Below are 24967 nucleotides of genomic sequence, written 5' to 3'. Positions count from 1 at the left end.
ACATGGATAATCCCTGACTTCAAAACATGAGTTTGCAAGAATGGATCCTACAACGTGCTAGCAATAATAATAAGTATTTAAGTATTAAAACCCCACATTACTCTCTAAACAGGGCTCTCTTGTGTAACCTTTTAATAGAAATCATATTTCTCTGGAACGTCTGTTCTAGAATAAATAGACACAAACGAAGTTTTCATCTTGGCTTGTTGAATTATAATTCTGAGCACAGAGAAACATGATTTATGATCTAGAATGACTGAAATCCTTTGCTTCATCAAATGTGTCATAACTTCCCAGATACCTGCATACGCTGCTGGAAATGTTATAGTAAATTTCTTCAGTCAATTTTCTTTTTAAAAATCTTATTTTATTTTCTTCCACCAAGAGTGCTTGAATTTTTGCATTTGTTTTCAATAGGAAATTGTTTGGGGTTTTTTTGTCTCTTGGATTATACAATCTTCATATGAGTCTAAACACACTTGGAAAAATAGGAAGTCCTGCCTGGGAATATAAATTGCACTGCTGTGCTTAGTCACAAATGGCTGAGCACAATGAGATTTTATAATAAACCAGAAATGTCTGTGTTTTGTTGTGTCAATAAATGTTCCAGCGATGCTCTTGAAGACAATAAATTACTGGTAATGGAACACTATCCTCAGCATGTAGAAGTCATTTTCCACTTCCAGACATTCTCAGATTAGGTTTAAATTGCTATTAGAAAATCCTAAATGTGTTTGTTTAAAGAAAATCTTTTTAATGCCTAGAAATAACCCAGCAGTGGCTGGTCTGAGCACAGCTAGCTGGAGTATTCCTGGGGAGCACAGCTTACACATTCAGAAGGGAGCTCAGCTCCAGCAGATCCTTGCCACTAGCAGAGGGAAGGATAGGAAGAGATTTCCCAGCCTGTAATTTTTTGCAGCTGCTTGATGGCACTGCTCAGCCGAAGAGAAAACATGTTGTCACCCCGCTAAGGGAACCGCTGTGAGAGTCTGAGTTTGTAACGTGGGTGTAAGGCTTGATCCCGAGGCAGCGCGTCCGGGCTGCGGTTGGCCGCGGGCACCCGTCTCCATAGTGGCCGCCCGCAGGAAGCCTCTGAGGCGGCAGAAGCAGACGATGGACGCTGCAAGGAGGGCAGGGTAGGAGGCGAACGGGGGAAAGGAAGAAGCAGTAAGTGAAGGAAACAGCAGAAAATAGGAGGCTGGTGTACAACCATTAGCTCTTTTGTAAGCAGAGCTGTTGTTTCCCTGAAGATTCACTGAAATCCACGGTGTTCATGTGCTCGGCTGTAGCACAAAGGTTGGGGTTCTCACACACTCTCTTCCCTTCAGTGCTGACATTAGCAACAGAAAATCTAAGCAGCACAAACCCTTTACTTTTTTTTCTTATTAATGGCAGCAATAGTAAAGATCAGAGTAACGTATGTGTTTACAAGTGTAACGAGCTGTGAAGAATCTTCAAGGCTGTGATACTCTTCCTGGTTCTACACTGAAAAATAAACAGTGAACTGTTATGCACTCTTTGAGTGTAAGTATAAAGATGTAAAGCATTAAAAGGAATTTTTATATTGACATTCTGAGGCTTTTTAGAAAGAAATCCACAGGGATCAAGCAGGAATTTCAGAGGGGCTAATTAGCTCCATGCTCTAAGAGAACCATCCCTGGCAAACTTAGATTGTGCTGGATTGCACTGAGGTATCTTACAGACTAATGACCCCCAAAACACTGAGCAAATGATTCTTGCCTGATCAGTGCTCAAAACTGATTCTGTGCATTTGAATTCAAAATTGCATTTTCCTTAGCATAAAGTCTGCTTTGCTCCCGATTTTATTTTGCTTCACAGAACTAAAAAATGGGAAAAAATAACTGGTGCTGCTAATGGATGTATTTTCATTAGCTATAGCAGGGTTTGCCCATACCCGTGATGGCCTGTGCTGACATAACCGAAAACAAAGATTACCATTTCGTGTTGGAAGCTGTTGGAAGACGTCAAAATTGTCTGTGCTACTTCCTATTTTCTGTCAGTGTTTTGAGCTTTTGTAAGCCTTGTGCAGACTTAATGTGATAGGTAATTTTGCATAGTGCGTGCAAAGGTCCATGAACATGGACATGTAATGCCACATTTATATATAAACATACGTATATATATGTGTGGGTACATTATATATATATAAAGTGTGCTCTGTAGTTTTATTTTAACCCTACTTAACAAAGAGATGTGAAGCCTCCTCTAACGTATGCATTGCAACTGCACATTTATGTTGCAGCGTATTTGACTGAGCTTTCCCTGATGTCTTCATTGATATTCTCCATGGGGACACAAAGAGCAAAACTACTAATGAAGCCTGCCATTCTCTCTCAGCAGAAGCTATGTTAAGTGCATTTGGTAAAAAAGGAAATAAATATGAGCCAGAAGGCTCCAAGCAGTGAGGAAGGTTCTGGCCGTTGGTCAGCTTGCTGCACATTTTTGTGTGAGATTCTGCTTCTAAGGACCAAATCTTTCCCAGGGTGTTAGATCTGCTGTCAGTGATCAGGGCCACAGGAGCCCTAAGAAAGATGAGCTCTCAGTGGTGCAAGGACTAGAGGATCCCCATGGATTTTCCAGGGTAAAGCAGTTCAATAAAATGCTTTCTTACACTTGTACTTTCTTATATGTCGTTCTTTTTACCATTGTATTCAAATATTGATACTAACGTAATGGAGGAGTGAAGTCGGCATGGTGTCAGATGGTTAACAAATCAGTAATTAACAGATCTAATGGCAAGAAGACTTGACTAGTTGTGGCTGGCACGTAGGAAAGGGGGGGATGTAGGCGTGAAGCAGGTGGAACCAGCGAGCAAAATGGTATCAGCCTTAACACAGGAGGGAGAAGAGTCGCGCAAGGGCCCTCCTCATGGAGAAGGGAGCTTGCAGCATCTTTCAGATGAGACTCCGCTTAGCCGTCGGGAGCCAACGAACAGTACCAAGCTTCTCCACAGAGTCAGGGAAGGGAGCCATTCAGCCCTTTTATGTGGAAAAGATAACTATAAATAATGAAGCTACTGCTGATTCAAAAGACGCATTTGTTCAAACTGAGAAGCCACGAAGTGTAAAAACTAAACTGAGCCCAGACCTTTCCCTGAAAGCCTTAAAAAGGCTTAGTTTGGCAACCAGAGATTTTTTTTCCTTAATATAACAGAATAAGACATGACGGATAAGACCACAGAAGCCAAGAAATGGAAAAATGTGATTTGCTGAATACTGCATTTAAAAACCTGCAGTACATCCATCTTTACCCAGGGACAAGCCTGTGAGTAGGAGAGTGTTTCTACAACGGGAGTGAAGGGATTCCTCTGTGCATGACATCAAGGGTATTAAAATTTTACTATATAGCATTTCTACCTTTCTGAAAAGAGATGGAGAAGTTATGTAAAATCTGGATTCTATGACAGGGATTATCTTCTTTGTCATACAACCCTGAGTTTATATAACTTTATATAACCTATACAGTTTTATATAATTTCCCCTTCAGTTTTTCTCTGTGAACAAAGCCAATCCCATATGAAATATTTGAGGCCAGTGCTTCCATGGTCATAAATCACTCTAGTTCTTCTGCTTTCCATGGCAGCTCACCACAATTGAAGTTTTGATCCCATGCAGGTTAGTTAATCACTGAAAAGTTAAAATGTTTGGGGAAGTTCCGCAGTTAGATGTTTGGATTTAGCAAATGTTTAGCATTCTGATATCTGTGCATTCAGTTGCACGAGTGGAGATGACATACCTTCCCACCTCTGTGGCACCATCAGAGGTCCCATCTGCTTACGTCCCTGCCAGCAGCACGTTACTAGAGGCACGGGGCAGCATCGCTGACCCTCTTCTGCTCCAGGATCTCATGTGCCAGCTACAGCAGGTCAACCTGCAAACCATCGGTGGCTGACATGGGGGTGCTGGAGCAAAAGCCAGGCAGCAGCAGCTTTCTGGGGATGTGTGGGACGCGGGCACCATGGCTGAGTGGTGCGGCGTGGGGCCAAGAGGCTCGGTCCCGCACCCGGCGTGTGACGCTGGCCGGGCTGTGTATTAGATTAAGCATCCACATTTTCCAATCACCAGATTCTCCCTGCAGGAAGAGTCAGTCATTGTCAATATTTATAAAGCCTGATGAGAGCTTCTTACTGAAAGGCAGATGGAGCAAAAAGTGTTTCATTATTATGAGTTTCCAGCTCTTTGGTGACATTTGATGAAATCATATTAAACATAATTATATTTGAGGGGAGCACGTCTAAGTTCTAATGAGCCTTTATAGTTATTCATCATCTGATTTCCTCATTCTCATTTTCCAAAGGTTTGTTTGTTTCATTTGGTTAAACTAAGGGAGAGCTATTTTCATAACTTATTCCCTTCAACTTTGCCAATCTTCATGGCTCTACACCAGCGAATATTTGCACACACTTGCTTGATTTTTAGCTTCTGGGGTCCCATCATATGCATGAACTTATGGACAAGAATAGCTTTATGGATAAGCACTTGTAGGTTTACAGGCTACATTTGTTTGGTTTTTATCAAAGGAAATTTTTACATACAGAGAAGAGGCTTTGCATTTCCAGAAATGACTACAGCTAATGGGATGAAATCCAGGCACTACAGGTGTTTCACGCAAGAATCATACACAGATCTAAAGCATGAATCCCATTTTGTCCATTTTGAGGGTGTACTCTGGATTTAAATGGAAATGGAAATGGACAGAGCAGCACACTGCCTTGTACTGAAGATTAATATCTTCTCTGTCAGTCTGGTCTAGTTCATTATTTAAGTCCCTGACATGAGGAAAAAAGGTTCTGGATTTTAACAGCAGTGCATATCTTCATTCATTTTTCCTTCTCTTCCTGTGCCTTTTTCATGAGGAATCCAGGTTAGATATATCCACTGAAAGCTGCAAATTATACCTGTAACTGTAATTATAATTATAATTAACTATCTAGATCACCTACAGTAAAGAAGGTGAAGAACTGATGAAGGTGCTAATTGGCTTCTGTGTAATGATGTGTTCTCAATGACTCTTCCTGGTAATCTCATTAAAAATCCTTTTTTGGGAAATGAAGGATGTTTGAAATGGTACATTGTGAACAATCACCGTAAGAAAAAGCTTCTGATAAAAAATATGAAACATGAAAATATTAACAGAACATAGTTGTTCAACATTGTATGTCTGTAACTGATAAATTTCCAAAATTAAATATCGATTTTTAAAATGTAGCTTTCATTTTGCCCACATCTTTGTTTATTTTTCCAAAACTCCCCTATCCACTTTTCTATCTACTGGACACCACTGATCACCTACTACAGATCTACAGCAGATGGAACCTGAAGTAACATCATTTCTGAAGAGGCTTTCCTCTTTTTCTAGAGGACCATAGATCAGGCCTGGGGTGAACATTGGAATTTCCTTCTCTCTGTAACTGCAAGAGCCCTCACATCCTTCTGCTATATTTTGCGTTAAGTATTAAACAACAGAGTCAGCCATCTGGCTAGAGTGAAATAATACGCTGTTTGGATTGCAGTCAGTCAGATGCAGGCCTAGTAATTCAATGCAATATCCAGATGCAAAATTCTGTCGTGGAGCACTGCGTCTTCTCTCCCAACGACCTAACAAGTACACCTCTGTTATTCTAGAAACTTCATTTTCTTTCTGTACCTTCTTACATTGTCATGTAAGTATATTGTAGCAGATCCCATGTACTTTCAGAGAGAGGAGACCCAAGCCAAGAATCTGAGAATCAAGATCCTGTAAACTTCAGGAGCTCTGGACATTCAAAACTCACATCTAGGTATTTGTAAATAGCCCTTGTTTTTGTTATGAGTTGGGCATCTTCTGAATTCTGGACTCAGTCTGGACTCTCAGTCTCACTCTGAATCCAAACATAGCTTGAACACCTCTGTAATTTCACCTACCATGAGAGACTGTATGTTTTGCTTGCCATGTGCTTTCTCTTTGTCAAAAATAATCAGGTACTCCAGCTTCCACTTTTTGCCAAAAATGACCTCTAATTTAGCTCTGCTAGAGCCTGCATCTACATGAAAGGAGCTTTCAAAAGGCTGCCTCCATCAACCTATATTATCAAATCACAATATTTGCATAGACTGTCTCTTCAAAAGTATAAATGAAAGAGAGAAAGCAAAGTAAAACAGGGAAAAATCAAGGATAAAAGAAATAATTTGCAACCATAGTTAAGGCAAAGCATCATGCTACATCTTTGTTTTTCAGATAACCCAACCCAACTTCAAAGTGAGACTCTAAAGGCAGGATCGACATCCATAGCAACTAATTGCATTTACTGCACCTGCTGGCAAGCGCAGCGGCCGTGTCCATGAACACCGAAGCGAACCGCGCCGCTGCACGTCAGCGCGGAGCCTGCTGAGGTGCGTCCCCGGCCGCTTCCATGCTGCCAGGATGCTTCCGCTCTGCTGCTGATGCTCAGACTTTGTTACGTTTTTAAGAAATACCTTCTGCTTTCTCTCCTGTTACTCCTGACACCAAAAGCATCCTCCAAAGAAGAACCGAAGAAACTTTGTTGCCCTCCTTCAGCCCATGATGAGTACCAAAATTTCGGCAAGCAGACCGACGGCTGGCACGTAGAAATTCCTGCCTGCTCGATCCTTCGACGATGCCATTTTTCCCTTTGTGCTCCTTAATGCAGCTCTCCCTGCCTCTCTTCTGTTTGATGTAGATTATATGCTACCCGGGGCAGGCATTACCTTTATACTGCTTAGTCCCCCCGGACTGGGACCACAAGCTGCCTCCATACAGATACTAATTCATCAATAGGGGTTTATTGTTACTATTAGCAACACCGTCGTTCGGCAGCGCTGTATTTAAAATGCTTACAAAAGCAGAAGCACTGCTCTGCAGCTGGCGTTTCTTCTTCTGGATACTGCACACGCAGAGCACACCCTCTCGGTGTTCATCAAATATTGTAATTAAATGGAATTTCTTTATGAGACAACGAGCCGTTCAGTGTAAATGGCTGATAATCTTAGAAACTCTTTTCTGTGGGATTTAGTTCTATTTGGTGACAGAGATAACGTGCTTCTGTTTCTATTTGTCACTTCTATACACAGAACTTGTAGAGCCAGAAGGAGAACTGGGTCTGAGGTCTGTAGAGGAGATCAATAAACGGAAACAAAGACGTCTTTTGAATGTTGAACATTTCCTTTCTGGGTCACATAAACGTTGCCAGGAATTGTCTATGGATATATAATACTATTTAAAGCACGATGCTTTGGTGATAGGTGTTCAAATGGTAGCTTTAGGGAACAGATTTTGCGCTTTTTAAAACTCGCATTTCTCCAAACAAATAAAAATAATACAAAACACACAAAACAAATAAATGGACAAACATAAAGAATGCTCACCAAAATCTTTCGCTTGCTCTGGTATAACTCTTGAGCATTTTGTTAGCGATTTCCAATTCCTTTCTAACAAAAGAAGCAACATTCATTGGGCAGATAGCAAAATTAATAGTTGGGACTTATTTTCGGTACACGTACAGCCACCACCTCCCTCTGTGTATGAACTGCACTTCTGTTTTCCCTTACTCTTATCTGACAACAACCACCGCCTGGGAAAACACGGTCTGCTGCAGCTCCGAGTCACAGAGTCACAGATACGGCTTGCGCCAACATAAATGAGGACGTTGGTGAAGCTCGGAGTGATAAATCTGTGTCAGGGAGGTGAATTCGGGTCAGTTTTCACTCTTCTGGGCACCTCTGCGGGGGCCTGGATCTGTGCGGCAGCCCGGCTGGCACGGCGCTCGCGCCGCGCCGGTCTCCATCGCTCTTCTTCTCCCCCCGAAGCCTTCGTCGTCAGGTTCACGCTGCTCTGAGCCACATTAATTTCTGCCGGGATTTCTGCCTGCACCGATGCGAACCGGCTTGGGGAGAAGGGAGAAGGCAAGCGGGGAGGACGGGCGCGGCGGGAGGGCATGGCGGCTGCAGCGTTTGCTCAGCACCTGCCCTGTCCCCCCTTCAAAAGCAAACGCAGAGAACGCCCTGCAAACGCGCAGCGCCGGCCGGCTGCGGCGAGGGCGAACGGGGCAAGGCGGGGCCGTCGGCGGGGACCTGCGCCCGCCTCCCCCCTCCTCCCGGAACGGCTCCCCGAGGTCACACGCTGCACTCCCTGGCCTGGGAATGATGCTCAGCAGCATGTCGCCGCTGGTTAACATCTCCTTTTCCTTCCCAATTTCAACAGAGTCATCCACGACGTATTCATTGCCGTTGCTGGCAACCAGTATGTTTCCCTGGGCATTATATTTCGCCCTGCATTCAGGGCAGGGAACGCGCAGCGGCCGGAGCAGCATTTAAAGGGGTGGTAAGGTCGGTGTTATTCCGGGGTGAGGCTGCGGTGCAGGAGCTGACATTTCGTGTATTTACATCAGATCTGCCTCATGCAGTTATAATCAGCCATGCTACCAAGACTATAAGCTGGAACGATTCAGGCCCCATGGCCTCTACCATTGCAACTTAAATTCCACTAAAAATAGTAATAATATAAGAGAAACCAGCGACATTTAAGCAGAAGCCTGGGCCGAGTACGAGCAAGGTTGGAAGAGAACAAACAAAAGATTATCTGTCCTTTGAAACACCCACCTTCTTGCCAATTCAAATATTGACCAGCTACATAATAAGAAAACCACTGCTTGCAGGGGGATGGAAATGGCTGAGTTGGCTTCCGAGATAACCCGTAAAGCAAAAATGATGCTTGGAGGCTTCAGACAAAGGCCAGGACTCCAAAGTGAAAAAAGGCATTGTGTGCACGGAGGGCGTTATCTCCGGGATGCTATTTCAGTCTGGGATCTGAGTGGAGACATAGATTTCACCCCAGGCTGCTATGTGACATTTAGAAGTGCTCAGTGGTGACACCAGCTTTAAGAAGTCCTTGTGAGAACATCTTCCCCCCAAGCCATTTTCATGGCCATGGTGTGAAACAGATGGGAGGATGGATCTGCCTGAAAAGAAAACGTGTGCACTCAGGATATCGTTCAACTGGATCTGTTCCCTAATCTGGCTCCCAGCTCGGCCACACAAGCAGAAGTGCCGCAACAAGTGGTGTGGGGTAATGTTGGGTACGGATGGGCTGGAAGGGCCATGGGATGGAAGGGAAGTGGAGGAAGAGGCCAGGGCAAGACCTTAAGTGCCATGGTACCAATGCTCACCACTTTACATCAAATCATGGTCTTAGCATAGCTGGTTGCCAGAATGCGTGCACAGAAATGTCTCATGTGGTTTCATCCGTCAAGAAGGAAGAAGTCTGGGCCCTCTCCCTCATCAGTGCTGAGAGGTGGGTTGGAAAAGCTTGTTTCTCCCCTCTCACCACAGAGGAGGTCTTGACATGACTCAGACTGCATGCCTCTGTCTGTCCCCAGTCACTCCAGTTCGGTAGGATGAATAGGACCATTTGTAATCACCTTCAGAGGATGTTTTCCTGGACCTTACCTCCAACAGGATTCTGCATCAGTTACTACTTATCTACGTCAGCAAGTAAAGCAGCGCAGTCGGAGCAGGTCTGCAGGGTGGCACAGCTGGCAATGGGGACTCCTGCCCACACTGCCTGTGTTTCAGGGGTTGTACTTCGGATTGGGTCTGGTTTGCTCCGGTCGACCCAGCAGCCTTCAGCAATGGAAGTGCTTCAGGCACGCTTCTGCAGCGTCAGAGCACCCTGCCGTTTCCCAGGGGTCCACGTGCCCACTCTGGGGTGCAAATCCAAGTGCAGTAAGTGGGGACAAGCAAGAGATTCTCTTCCAAGTGCTCTCCTGGTCCAAACAAGACTCCTGGAGTAACTATATTCCTACCCACCTCACATTACTCTTGCTCTCCAAATATTTCCAGGAAGCAGAAAGGGTGAGCTCCTGCAGCTTCTTTATTTTAAGAAAGCTATTGCTCAAATCAAGTACAGAAGGATTTATTTCTTTCTTGTTCTGTTCCTAATCCTGAAATGATCACAAACACCTTTCCACTGAACTCATTACTCATCTTCCATCACCATGGGAAGTGGATACATGGGGTATGCTTGGTGACATGACTTCCAAGAGCTCCCCTGTCTTAAACACCCTCTGAAGTCAACATTGTTCTGAATGTTAGGGGGTTTGACCATTATTTTAATTTTAGTGTGGTGGATTGTGGTTTGGTTTACTTTTGGTTTTTTTTTTTTTTTGTCCAGTGATTTTTTGGCACTTTAAGACAGAAAAACTTCAAAATAATTCTTTCTGCCTGAGATGGTCTGTATGTTCATTTTCTAATGCTAGAAAGGTCTGCAGAGACCAATTCTGAGAACAAAGAATTAGAATCTAGTCCCTCCTCCAGTATTAATTAAATCTTTTATCTTATGCTGAACAAACAGCATTACTAGGCTTTGCCACAGTCCTCAAAGGTATTATTACCACACTTCAATGGATGAAGCCAAATGAAGCCAAGGAAGGTTGTAATTTACGTTAGGTCATTCAGCCAAAGTGATGAAAAATGAAAAATAGAGCAGAAAGTGCCCAGTTCTATACCATATTTTCTTTCCATCAGCCCGTGGTTCTCCCTAGTGACACGCACAGCTATATGGGCAGTGGTTGTACCTCCCTCATACCTGAACGAGGGTTGCAAAAGCCCCCGTTCTCCTTGGCTGCCTCCCATGTGGGTTTGGGTGGGTCTGGCTGAGGAACGGGCACTTTGTCACTTCCTCTGCAGGAAATTCTTTTTTCACCTTCTGAGGAATAGAAGAGGAATTGGGAAGGGTCAGAGGGGGGACAGCACAACTGCGGAGTCAGCAGCCCCAGTTTCTGGCGCTGGCCCTGAGCTGCTGCATTGCTTTAAGATGTCTGTGCCTCAATTTACCCATTCATACAGCCATGGTTAAGAAATTTGAGATGTTTCAATACATCCTATCTATTTTTGTCTAAAAGAAAGGTTAAAATAAGAATTGATTGAGGAGCATCCTAAAATCTGTGCTCTCTCTATGTAGGTAAATGTAGGGCAACACGCTAAAAGATCTTTGTAGTGTCCCTTTAAAACTAACACCAGCTTTTTTATGTAAAGTTCAAGTATTTTGTTATTCTTTCCTTCCTAAACTTTATCCATCTGCTACGCCTTCTAAAGTCTCCACCTACAAATGCCACTATTCCCACCCAAAGAAACTCATTCCTAACATTGCACCAAAATGTCTAAGTCGTTCTCTAGTTACCGAGGCAGATGAAGGCTCGCAGTGCCGGACCAGATCCCCAGGCTGTGTCAAATGGTTGTCAGTATTAGATTAAATTGGAAAGATCGACTCAAGCCATCTTCCCTGCAGCTCCTCAGCCCTCAGCCGTGCCACCTGGTGGCAGATGGCCTCCCGAAGGAGGGAGGTCTACTTGCACCATCTAGTGGCTTAAGGGAACCCAGCTAAAGGGATCTTCTCCTCGCAGCCCGAATGACCAAGCCTGAATAATAAAGGTAGAGACAACGCATTTGCAGTTACAACTCTAAGCGAACATAGGAAATACAAAAAGCAAACTTACCTACACTAATAAAAGTGAGGATATGTAATAATATACAATAAGAAATAATAATATATAATAATATATATGAGAATTTTTAATCATAAATTCTTCCCCTCCCATTTTTATTTCACATTATCACCATGAAAAGCACAAAAAGCAGAATCCCTAAGAAAGAAAATGAAAAAAAAGGTTCTTCCACAATAATACCAAAAAATGCATCAGTCCAACCGCACTTAGAATCATAGAATCATGGAATGGTTTGGGTTGGAAGGGACCTTTAAAAGTCATCTAGTCCAACCCCCCTGCAATGAGCAGGGACATCTTCAGGTTGCTCAGAGCCCTGTGCAACCTGACCTGGAATGCTTCCCCTTCTGAGGGCCACGATTATGGAGGTCAGACTGTAATCGTTATCACACATCCTTCGTTTTGCAGTTGCTTAAGAACACCTTTATTTTCCTCCAGAGAGAAGTGGATCTGTGAAAGGGATGCTACCAAGAGAGTATCCCATCATGCTTACTGAGTGAAGAATGGAAAGAAAGGGGTGTTTCTAGGAAGAAAAGTTAAAGAAAAGGAAAAGACCATTTTCCATAAACACATTCTACTATTTTTCAGTGGCAACCATAATACTGAAAAACATCATCCAAAACCAGGATGGCTTGTGTTGGGATCAAATAACCTACTTTTTTCCCTAAGTATTCCCAGAAGTGAATATCTTTAAGCCTTTCACTCTCATCATTTCTACAAGCTTCACAGGCTGAGGTCTAAATCTTCAACTATATTCAGATAGGGAGAATATGACCCAGCAGAGGTGTGTGGCAAAGCACTATTCAGCAGGTCCTGGCACCAGTAGGACAACTGGTGCAATCTGGACCAGCTCTATGCCAATGAGATGAGTTTTTGTGGTAGAAAAAAGCATCCCATGCAGCCCTTCAGTGTTTAACTCCCACCATCAAGTTGTCTGAAAATCTGACCTTTAGGAGAGATTTTCTGGCTGATTAAGCTCTTTCCCATGGACTCCTCAAGGCATTTTAGAAATTCCCAGCTCTGCTCCTTCAAAGTCTGCTGCTGTGTTGGGAGCGTTACACTAACCAGTGCTATTGGTCTTGTGTCAGCACAGCTTGCCTTGTAATACCACATAAAAGGCAAGTGCCCAGCACAAATCCGGGGCATTTGTCCATCCCAAATGTGCTGTCACAGTGTGAAATTTCTGTATTCACTGACGTCAGTGCTAGCTTCACACCTTGCTCGTGCCAGCGCTACCAGAGAGAAGCAGTGAAGGTGTAGATTTGGTAGGGGCACAAGCCCTGAGAGGTGCAGAGAGCCAAAGCCAAAATATTAAAATCAGTCTTTGGCAGCAGGAGACAGCTTGGTCTCTGACCCAAAGTGTGAGAGCAAACTTTAGTATGGACAATTCTCCTCTCACCTTCCCTTGGATTCATACCTGTTGCCCAGACAAGGCAGAGAGCAAGCTGCCTGCACTGGAGGAGAGCTGTTCTGCTCATGGTGGGAAGCTCTGTGACACCCAGACTAAGGCACGAGTGTGCTTGGCTCCCCTCTTTTGAACATGGGGATGAAAGCTTGGAGCAGTGCCCCCACCTCAGAAGACCACCCTAATTTGCAGCATCCTGTGTGTTTCCAGGTTACTCTCAGGTCAACTCGATGAGAGATGCCCTCTCATTCCACTCCTTTCTTTCCTCCAACCTTGCCTAGTGTAGGGAGCAGAAATGTTTAACTAAGAGCCCCTGAATCCAGCACTAAGCAGGACAGAAACATAAATTTCATATGGTTAAGTATCTCTGGTCAGGTACTGGAAGCCTGACGGGACCCCTGCCAGTGGGTGACCTCAGGCATGCCTCTCCACTCCTCCACATTCCTCCTCACCCCACTTCATAAAATAATTATAACGGCTTACCTTTGAGGGAGGTTTAGAAATATACTCATAAAATATAGAGCACTATTTCTATACTCAGTATGAAATATAGAGTATTATTGTTGTATATTATTTTCCAGTGGTTGACTTTCCATATTAATGTTGCAATGGATGCTGAGGCAGATGTGGGGAATGCCCACAGCTGGGAATCACCAGGAATCTTCTGCACACACAATTACAGAGAAGAGGGCAATTAAAGGCCTTGACTCCACAGGCCTTACTGAGTCAATACTTCTCTTGGCTTGAATGACGGTACCATATTTGAAATGCACTGAGGCGTCTCCCAGGACTTTAGCAATACAACTAAAATGTCAGGAGCTACATTGTTCAGGGATAGGGTCACATTTAAGGTTTTTGTTTTTACTTAGAAGAAAATAAGAGTTTTGCAATTGGCGTCAGTTACTCCGAGTTTGGGAATTTACCTGAGCTATGCAAGCGGCACCTTCTCCTCTCAGCACGGGGACCCACCTGAATCATGTCAGAGGATGTAAAGCTTCTGGGAAGCATTGAGAGAGGTGCTTGACAGCAAAGTTCCAGGTTATATTTAATGGATGCCTATAGACTTCCTCAAATACAAATGATTCATTCATCAAGACAGTATGGTACCTATAGAAAGCATAGCTTCACCCATTAGGAAAACAAGTTATGTCCCTCAGGACAATTGGAAACGTAAAATTTTAGGGAGGCAGATGTAATAGCTGAGGCTTGGATCTGGATGACCACCAGATGTAGATGAGTTTCAAAGAACCAGCGATCAAACTGGAAGTGCTGCCAGTAAACACAAGCATGCTGTCAGTGTGTCGGGGTCCCTGGTACCCCAAAGAGCCTACTTGCCCTACCTAGCAGATTGCCTCCACCACAGGCTGCTGGCTCCAGAACAAAAGGAAAAGCTGAAGTCAGAAAAATTGCTCCTAGCAGAGTGTTGTTGGTCAGGATACTTACTAATATTTATGACCCCATTTATTTTACAAGCTAAGCACATGACCTGCTAAACCACCTGGACTGAATTCTTTGTAAATTATATCCTTCACTCAGAATAGCCTTTGAGTCACGTCAGTGCATAAGTACACAAGGGAAGAATTTCTAGGAATTTAAGCACTTATTAGTTGCCATAATCTCTTTGTTTTGACTGTCCTTCTGAACATTGCCCTACACCTAGCAAAGGAACAGATCGTGTGCACGCTAATGAACTCTCAGCCAAAAGAATAATGGATCAGACTTTGCTAAAGTGTTTTCATAGATCAACAGTACATTATGACACCTTAGCTTTTATTGCCATGGGAAAAGTAGTTAAGCTCTGTGTGTTCAGAAGCAGGGGGACTCACGGCGTACGTGAAGATGACCGTGGTGGCAAGGCGTGGAAGCGACTCGCCTGCAAGGCAGGTAGCACCCTCCTGTAATCAAAGACCAGCTCCAGAACCAGATACTTCGGTGGGGTTTTTACGCATGTAGGTGCCTCCTCTCAAGAGGAGGACATCATGATGAAAAAGTCCACATGAACACCCACCCACATTTAGGTTCAAACCCTAAGCAAGGTCATTTCACCTCTCCACTCCTGTTTCCTCTCCGTGGAACAAGAGACAGGAGTTCCTGCACCCACGAGGACAGTGTGTTGATAAATAGTTAGAAGACACCGCGATATTATAGTGGCCAAAACTCTGCAAGAGTGTAGAACTTATGCTTAACAGGTAGATACAGAAATCGCTGAATCATGAGCACTAGGGACCAGGCTGGGACGTCAACCTGTGGGTCTGCCCACCTCAGTGGGGCAGAGCGGGGCTGTGGGCAGTCAGAGACCAGCATCCTACACCATCGCTGGGGCAGGGACTGATGGCCCTGGGCTGGTCCTGGATCATGAGAAGGGTGGGGCAAGCCCCAAGGGGTATGGGCAGAGATATTATGGCCTGTTAGTGCTCTCAGGACCCAGACAGACAGAGACTGTGACCAGCTTTTCTGCTTTGCTCTTCTGTTGGCATTTTGGCTTCTCTTTATCTTAAAAAAGCAGGAGGTAGTAAGGAGCCTGTTTGGTTTAAAAGTCTCTGGGACTTCAAGAGAACTTCAGCTCGAGTGGACGATAGTTCGTGTACGCTGCTTTCCAGTTGCAATATATATGTATCTTCCTCTCACTCACTGTGTTTTCTGGGACTAGGAATTAAAATAAAATAGGCATTGAGTGCAGAGAGGTTACCCCTACGTTAATTTTGCAGGAAGGAGCAGGGGTGTAGTCTCCAGACTGCAAGGACACAGAGACCTCCGTAGTGCTAACAGACTGCAAGGATACGACTTGCTTCGCTAACTCCGGAGAGCCATGTAGGACTGCAGAAGTGAAGGAAGGGCCTTCCTAGGTCCAGGATTTCCCCTCCCTGCCAGGTATCACGGTTATAACCTATCAGACCGTTTGTGCATTGCCCAGCTCTCTCTCAGACATCATAAACTGCTTTGCTTTCCTTTCCTTTTCTTTAAATCCTGTTGTTCCAAGCCCTTCTTGCTAGGAGGGTCTCTCCCAGCTTAGCATATTTCTGCCTAATTTTGACAAATGTTTCAGAGAGTGAGCCAGGCAGGCTCTGAATTGAAAGATGTCTTCTTCTCTGAGGATCTATCAGTCTCTCCCAGTCCCTTCTCACCAAATATCAAGCATTCAAGTGTGGTTGCTCTCCTAACTGATCTCTTTTCTGCACCTTTTCCAGCTTGGTTCAAAGGCAACACTCGTCTGTGAACAAGAGATGCTTATGGACTTATGAATGCAGATTCTTTTACTATAAATCACATAATCTTGACAATATACTAATACGACCATAAACACTTCTATATAAGCACTTCTCTTACATGCATGCCTTCTAGTCGAGTTTTATAAAATGTGCTCGATGATTTGCAATTTTGCAAGTTTTTCACATTTCTCCTTCCCCATTCTGGGGAGGGGAAAAGCGTTTTACTCGCTCTGTGCTTGTCAAATTCTTGCTGTGTTGGATTACCCTGCTCTCCCAGCTTTCCAGGCAACTGCAAGCACCTTGAACGAGAGCCATCCAGTCATTGCTGGACGCTAAATTAACAGCTGAAGACTGACAAACTCACTTTTCCCAACAGTCAGAGGAGTGATCCAAGAGGTTTATGCAACGATCACAATAGGTATTTATAAATGCTAACACCCAAAACTAATGCATTGGTCAGGCATTGACCGATCGGTTGGTGGGGTCGAGCGCCCATGCGCTGGACCGCAGCTGGTAGGATGAAGTGGCGCAGCTGGAACAGGGCGACCGGGCGATGCACACGCTTTCCTTGCCATGAAATTTCATTGTGTTGCATGAGGCTTCTGTGCTGATGGCTCCTATTTCACGAGGTTTCTTCCTTTTTGAAATACACCGCAGCTGCTTCACAGATCTACTCAGTCACCCAGTGACACATATTTGTACACTCGCCATAAAGATTTTTTCTTTCTTGCTTAGCCAGCACAGGCAGGAAGTGATAAGGTCTGCTTTCGTTACAGAGAGACATGCATGCTGCGGCAGGCATGCAGCTAGAAACTCTCAAATAAAGGATGGTTACTTAAGGCCCTTATCTAAGATGCTCCAAGGAACTGCCATAATAAAAATAATAAACACCAGCAATAATAATTAAGGATTAAGGATTATTAAGGATTAAGAATTATTAAGGAATTCAAGGAGTCTGACCCTAATCCCATGCTGGGTTTGTAATTTAATGATTTTGCTGACCCTGACAGATCTGCTTCCCTCCGAAACAGCTGAAAGTTAAATCAGAATTAGGGTCCAAATCTTTTATCCCCTTACTTATAATTGAGCTACTCTGAAAGGGTGTGTAACACCTCAGTGATGCTATTCAGACTGAAAAGCAGGTGAGATTTTTAGATCGAAAAAGTTTTTACCAAAGTCAGCCACTTCAAATCCTCTGTCTGAAGCAGTAGGCTGGAGAATTTTACAGGAACAGACTCCCTAATGGTTTTTTTTTTTGTGACACCTTTTTCCAAACAGTAGAAATACTGAGAACAGTTTCTAACATGGTTTCCTGTTGCATCAGTAAAAGCTTACAAATGAAAAAAAAAAAAGCCTGACTTTAAAAACACTGGGCTTCGATTAAGGTCAAGGATTGGTCAAAGTGTTTATTTGAACATAATCCCTAAAATCTATTTTAAAATTGCCTGGAGGCTGAGTTAAATGACTGACTTAGTTGCTGTGCTTATAGCATCGTTAATATCGGTGCTGCTGTTTCCCTGTTCTCTTGTAATGGAAAACAAGGCCAACAGAGGGAATCTCCATGCTTCTCCAGGGGAGAAGTGAACCTCCTGTCCATCACAGGGTGACCCTCAGTGTCCCAGGGAGCACGTCACATGTCTCGGGTTCTGCCTGGGGACCCAAAGGCGTGCTGGGCCGTTGACAGGAACCGAGATGGGGACCTCTGCCCCAAAACGATGACAAAACATGGCCACAGGAAAAATAATTAATAACTGCAAGAGTGCTTGATGTAGGTATAAGACACTTCTTAATGTTCTTCTATTCTTGACCAAGAAGAACTTGAGTTTATTCAGTTGAGAAGTTTCCCTGTCGTCAAAGTCTGCAATCATGTCCTGATCACGGATCACTGCTGAAAAGAAGAAAAATAGCCACCCCTTTCATGAGAAAAAGAGAACAAGCAACAACCATCAGGAATTTAGCCAGCCTGTGTGTAGCAAAAGCTTTTCTATAAAATGGCAGTTTAGGCATGAAATGGCTCTTCTAAAAGCAGGATCAAAGGGATTAATGGCAAAACATATTCTATTTGTCACTTGTTTCCAAATCTGATTTCACTTAAGGCATTGTGAGCTTTGCCATGGATTTCAAGATCAGAATTCAGCCCTCTGCTTCTTAGGTAGCATTTAGAAATGTTTTTTTAATAAAGTAAAAACATGCATACATGCCAGTCCTTAATCTCCTTTAGCACAAAATGTATTTGTTTCATTGGCATAGCAAATTGCTGTAAAAACCATTTGGCAGCATAAGTTTTCTTGCAGAGCAGATAGAAAAGAAAAGCTGTTGGCTGTCAAATGTTAGCCTAAACACGCACTTTTTATTTACAGACCCAGGCAGTAAATCAAACTTCTTAGTAGAGCAAATCATGTCCTACTCTTAAACTCCAAAGAAAGGTCATGAGCCTTCATTTTCTTCCTTTTTTCATTCCCAGTAACTACAAAGCTGTCTTAACATAAGGCTAATCAAACTGTTTGAGAAACACCTTTGAAAGAGAATGCCACGTATTGCTTTGTCTGAGGTAGATCATACCAGAGTTTGGTCTCCTCCTGGGACATAAGGAAAAAACTTGGAATCAACCCTGGAGAAAGCCAGTCCTGTTTCATCAGCAAAGTGACCTGACATGTCACCATCTTTGTGTGAGATGCTGGAGCTATAGCAACAGCACAGGGGATCATAAAGAGTTTTATCTTTCAGGTCCTTCCTTTCTTACTCACATGAATGTATCATCTCAGGGAGGTGAAATTGATAAAACCTTTTCAAAAGCCCTCTTTTGACATTTTGCAGTTCAAACAAAAATCCTTCTACAAATTCAGATTTGCTTTGAAAATATTTTGTGAAAAGGCTGCTATGCTATTCTCCCAACAAAATTTCAAAACCTCTATTTTCTTCAAGTTTCCTTTAAGTGTCATCAGAAATTTTCATCCAGGCATCAGCCAGCTCTGATGTCCAGGGAGCACAGTAGCCCTGTGCTTTTGGCTGGCAAGTGTACTCGGAAAACTATCCATTAAGCATCAGTGAAATCTAGGCAGGCAATGATCTCCTGAGACTTTGGGTGGTTGTGTGAGAGAAAAACAGCCTAAAACCAAGTGTAATATCAACCAAGTGTAACACCAGGCTTCATGCATACACTGAATTCCCCAAACTCCCAAATTTCTTTAGCAGCAACAATTTATATTACACAAGAAAAGTGTAAAGTGGGGGAATTGTAGAATGTGAGTGTCTTATACCCACAGCCAGAGCCCCAACCTCCAACTCTGGCATTGCTTCTCAAAGCTTTTGTCACATGTGACAAAAGACGGCGAACGAGTGGCTTTCTCCTACAGGGCACTGATCAGAGAGCATGATGACGGTCTGCATCGCACAGCAGATCAAATAACCCTCTTCCAGCAGCACATCAAGTACGTTGGCAATTTTATATGCTGATTTTGTGGTGTCTTCTCTCAGTTTTGCTGTTCACACAGGATTTTGTGGAAGCAGATAACGTAATGAGTCAACATTGTCAGACAACATCGTTACCCCGATTTCTCATCGGTAGATGCTTAACACAGCAATTCATTTTTCACTGTCAAATCTCTCCACTCTTTTCTTCTCGCTTTGCTTTCCCTGCCCTTCTTGCCTATTTCTTTCCATTTCCTCTGGACTTTGGTACATCCTGGAAATACACAGACATAAAGTTTTATGTGCAAGTTCAGTGTCAGGAGGATTCTGTCCGTGCCCAGACATTGAGAACTTCATCAGCTTGAAAAAGTCTGAACTAACCTCAAAAGAACTAGATTTTATCTACTGAGAGACTGAATTTTTAACTCAAAAAAAAAAAAAAAAGCTCAGACACATGCAAAACCGTGCGCACACAAGCCAACTAACATTTGTCCAAGCACTTCCTAAAACTCTCTAATGAGTACCATGTGCAGACAACCAGCTAGTGGCACGCACAAGCAATGCGTTCACGGCTTCGTTGTCCATGAAGGTTTGCACTTAGACCTCGGGCTGCTATCCTAAAAATACTGGCCTCATATATAAGAGTTCTGTTGTCTTCACGCGGCTATTACTTGCTATACGTGATGGAGCAAATTCCTAGTATTGCTGTCACCATCTATGCCTTTGTACTTTAACAAAGATAATTGAAATTTATCCTGAGCAACTTGATCTCCCTTGGTCTGTGTGTAATGCAGGCTATAATTTCGAATGGCTTGAGAAATACTTTTTCTACCATACAAGTGGGGCATGGATAAGGAAGAAAGGGAAATGTAGCCTAACTAAATACTTCGAGTTGCTCTTAGAATATAATATGTCGTGGTAGAACCGCTGAATACAGCCTGTGAAGGTGCTTTTTAATAAAAATAATTAATAATAATAAATAGAAATAAACGTGTTCAGTTTGTGAAAGCCAGGGAAAATAGTAAGACACGTCATTCTGGGTTCACAAAACACCCATATTGCATGCAACAGCCACACATGCTACATCGATGCACCCTGTGGTCTGGAAATTAGGATCACAAGGTATGCTGGGAACCTGGAAGCGAAGGGGACTGCAAGGACTCCTCTCAGCTGGAGTCTCACCCTTTGCCTCTACTGAGTCTGCCACCACGCGTGCTATTAGCATTCATTATATGAGCGTGTTTTTGTGATGTGGGTGCATCTCCACCTGGAACGAGTTGAAAAAGCATAAAGGCCATCAAAGTGTTATCAGATGTTATTAACGTCGAGCCCACTAAAATCTGGACTACATCTGAACTACTGGCACACAGATGACAAGTCCTACATCCCGTTAAGAGTTTCCTGAGTCCTCAGACGTATTGCTTATGCAAAAGATGCTTCTGAATGGGTTGCCGTTCTTTAAATGTCAAAGCAGAGAATATGAGGAATATTTCTCATGAATTTATTAATGGCTTTTCAGTCCAGTCCCTGTGTCTCATGTCTGACACTGTTTTATCTCTCAGGAGGCTTCCTTGCACAGACTCTTCTTCCCTCCCTGTGGCTGCTGATGGAGAGACCTGTGCTGGAGCCCAACAACCGTGACCACCTTGCTGATCTCCAGAGGGCTCTCTGACCATGGGCTGGCTGCACAAACCTTCACCAGGCCAGAAGCACCAATGCACCAAAAGCATTTTCAGTACCGTTCAAACACCTCTCTGTCATATTTGTGTCTAGACAGAAAATGGCTCCTTCTTCTACCTGTCATTTTTCCTCCCTAAACCTTCTGCCCAAAGATTATTTTCCGCATCTTCCATTCATTCCTCCATCCCTCCCTCTGTAATACCCATACCAGGAATACCTTCCTCTCCATCCCTAAGCGCTCGTGACAGCTGCCATCTTGGCCCAATCAGGAGTGATTGATCCAGCATCTTTCAGCACTAAGTGCATTTGATCTGTAAAGCTCTCCAGCTGGGTCTGTAATAACTCATATCCTTTGTGGGTTACACATCAAGCAACTCTTTCCCCATCAGTCACGTCTTTCCTGATAGAAAAGTTCCTCCATGAAGCCCTTCATGGCTAATCCACCATCTCATGCAGCATGTGATGGAAAAAGTTATGAAAAGCAGCATTTTGTACAGCTTTGATGCAAACAAAGCTGATTTCCATACCAATTTTGTTGAATAAAAACTTCTGAGGGCAGAGATTGTGAATCCTTCTAGGATTTAGACCATGATAAGAGCAGTCAACTCATAAATATTTATGCCTGAGGATCACTAAATGAGCGCTACTCACTACTTAGTTTCATTTTCATTAACTCTGTTGCTGTATTTACTGAGCTACATTCAGATCCTGCTATATAGACCTAACCGCTGCTGCCGCTGGAACGGCTGCTGAGTACTTCTCTGTCGTCTGGGAAATTGTCTTCCAACTTTGATAGTAAGAAAATTAAAGACAAACCAGATATTCCTGGTTGTGTGGGAGCAATGTTTCAGGCACCTGAGAAAACAAAAATACCTTTTTATCCCCGACATTGGGGGGGGGGGTGCAGCTCTCCACCCTCCTTCAGGTCCACAACACAAGACAAACGACCGTGTTATATTCGCTGCAGGCTGGTTGTGTTGTGTTGCCTAAATCACATATTTGGTGGTATGTTTTGCAGAATCAGAGTGTGCTTGTTTACCTACCTTGGACACCAATGTGAAACTAAATATCTCTTCAGAAATCAGATTTACGGAATATTTTGTTGCCTATATAACAATCCGTTTCAATGTATTACAGGCACTGAAATCAGGTCAGAACAAGACCCTGCAGACCAGTATTCTGTCTCTGAGAGATAATCAGGTTGCAAAGGAAGAACACAAGGACAGGAAAGTCTGTAGAGATGCTTCCTCCTCATCTGCCAATTTGGGACTCAGGGATTATCGAGCCAGAAGTGCTATCTTTGTATTTCATTGTTTTTCAAGTTTTTCTTTCATGATTTTGTCCCATCTCCCATTGATCTAATGTGAACTTTTAATCACCACATCCTCCCGTGCCAAGGAATATCTACATCTTAATTACATGTTGTGTGAAGTACCATTTTCTCTTTTTTTTGTTTCTTTTCTTAAACCTGCCACATGCTAGTTCCATCTGGCAGCCCTAGCTCTCATAATGAAAGACGTTTAACCATCGTTCCACCATTCCCTATTTCCCTCCTCCATGCGTTCATAATGTTCTCCTTTGGTCTCTCACCTCTTTCCAGACTAGAGAGCTACTCTACGTGTCTCATATGGAAGTTGTTCCCTATCTTTGTTCGTCCTTTTCCCTGGCCTATAAATTTTTTCCAATTTTACATATCCTTTGGAAAGTGCAGGACCAGAGCTGTGCATTGCATTCAAGAAACAGGTGCACTGTCCTTTTATAGAGGGTCGTGCTGATGTGATTTTTTCTCTCTCCTTATATAAAATACATTTTTATGCCCAATAACTGACGGGTTGTCGATGAAAGAAAGCTGTTTACTGCCATCCCTGGGCCATAACTAGAATGATTTGGTGCAGAATCCTTACTGCAAGCCCAGCCAAAATTCTCTAAGTCTGTAAAGTAAATGTGATGGTATCAAGGTACCATGTCAATGAGAAATCTGTAGGGGATGAATTCAGGATTAATCCCTCTGCATAAATGAGATCTCACTGATATGAGAGAAACTAGTCAAATGATATAAAGACCAGTTCTTACTAATGCTGGCAGTGTCAGGCATATCACAAGGAAAAACCCTGAGGAGCAGGAAGTGCAGTTCTCTGATCCAAAGGCCATTAAATCATCCCAGACTTTTCATTGATTTCTGAGAACTTTGGCACAGGCCCAAAGTTCTACACTGATTTTATTCCAAAGACATAAAGTAATATGAGAGTAGTCTGAATGGGGGACTTTGTATGTGAAGCTAAAGTTACAGCACACATGAAAAAGTTAACCAGAGTTCCTTCCAGTTGTTGTATTCTTTATTGTTATTCTTACAAAGCATTTTCTTATATACCATCATTCTTTATATATTTTTGCACATCATCAGTGCTTAATCACAACTAATTATTAATGAGGACTGAATATACATTACCATGTACATGGAGTATAACAGACATAAGATGCCATGTAAGTATTCCAAAAATCTCAGCTTCAAATGGCGAATTTGCTATGGAGAACAATGTACATTCTGTCATAATCAAGCATGCTTTAATATCTAGAGATGTCATTCACATTCAGTGGGCATGCATATAATTTACAAGTTAAGAGGCGGTTAATTAAAGTCAATGGTTTCTTTTATAGAGTGTGAGGGGTTTTTTGACAGAAAAAATTATCTATCACTGATAGCTAGATCCAGCTTATGAATAATACACGTAAAATCTTGAAGAAACAACATTATTCAAATATTAATGTGTTCCACATATATCTACAGGAAACAGGTAGGCTTTTCTTTCTATGAGCGGGTCAAGGAGTTCCCAGAAGTCAAGCAGTCTGTGCAGAGTAAAACCTGGATTAGGAGTGAGGACTTCTGAGGTCCGTGTCCCATGATGGTATCATGCTGCTTTGACAGCAAAGAGATGGAGCTTCATTCCACAGCTGTAGTCACTTCAGGCTTGCTGTGTGCCTTCCCGCAGGTGGCCAACTCAAGAGCAGAACTTGTCATAGGCACTTCTGTGGCTGGGCACCATGAGGTGCGTATCGACTCTGGGCTGAGTACAGATATGATAAATCATGCTGGAAAAGAGGTGGTTTCAGCTCTGAACAGATGAACAATTTTCTGACTCATTTCTGGACAGAGGACAGAGAAAGAGGTGAAAATTTCCTTTCATTTTAAAATTCCTCTGGCCTGCACAAAGGTGCAATGTTTGCAATACATGCAGTCGTGATGGAAGAGCAGCGGGGTTCGTACTTCTTCTCGCCAGCTCTCTCTGGTGATGAATCCTATTGCAGTAGCATGGTGTCACAGTTCAGTACCGACAGCCACAACCAGGCTGTCCCTGGCTACAGACACGGCGGCAGGACGAGACAGTGATCTGAGCCTTGCTTGGACAAGTGCTGAAAAAAAATCCTAAACTGGCTTGCTGTGGGAGAGAGGACAGAAAGGCTGCTGAAAGTCAGAGCTTTGCAAGAGATGCTAAGGAGCATTGGCGGGGAGAGCCTTCTGCTTTTTCATCATGCCTCATCTTCTTTCATTATTTAGGAGATGGGACCCTGCTGGAAAGTACTCCCTGAGATGCCTTCACCAAGTGTCTCCTGAGGTATTCAGCCACTTCGTAGTAGATTCTCAGAGGAAATCAGAATAAAATATGCCTCCTGCCAGCCCAAGGCAGAAATGCACAGGAACAGTTTCAGCTCATTGCGGTGGCCAATGCTTACAAGTGAAGGAGA

The sequence above is a fragment of the Phaethon aethereus genome, assembly GCF_964289735.1.
Source record: "Phaethon aethereus genome assembly, chromosome: 7".
NCBI classification, from domain to species: Eukaryota; Metazoa; Chordata; class Aves; order Phaethontiformes; family Phaethontidae; genus Phaethon; species Phaethon aethereus.
This window is presented reverse-complemented; position numbering follows the sequence as displayed.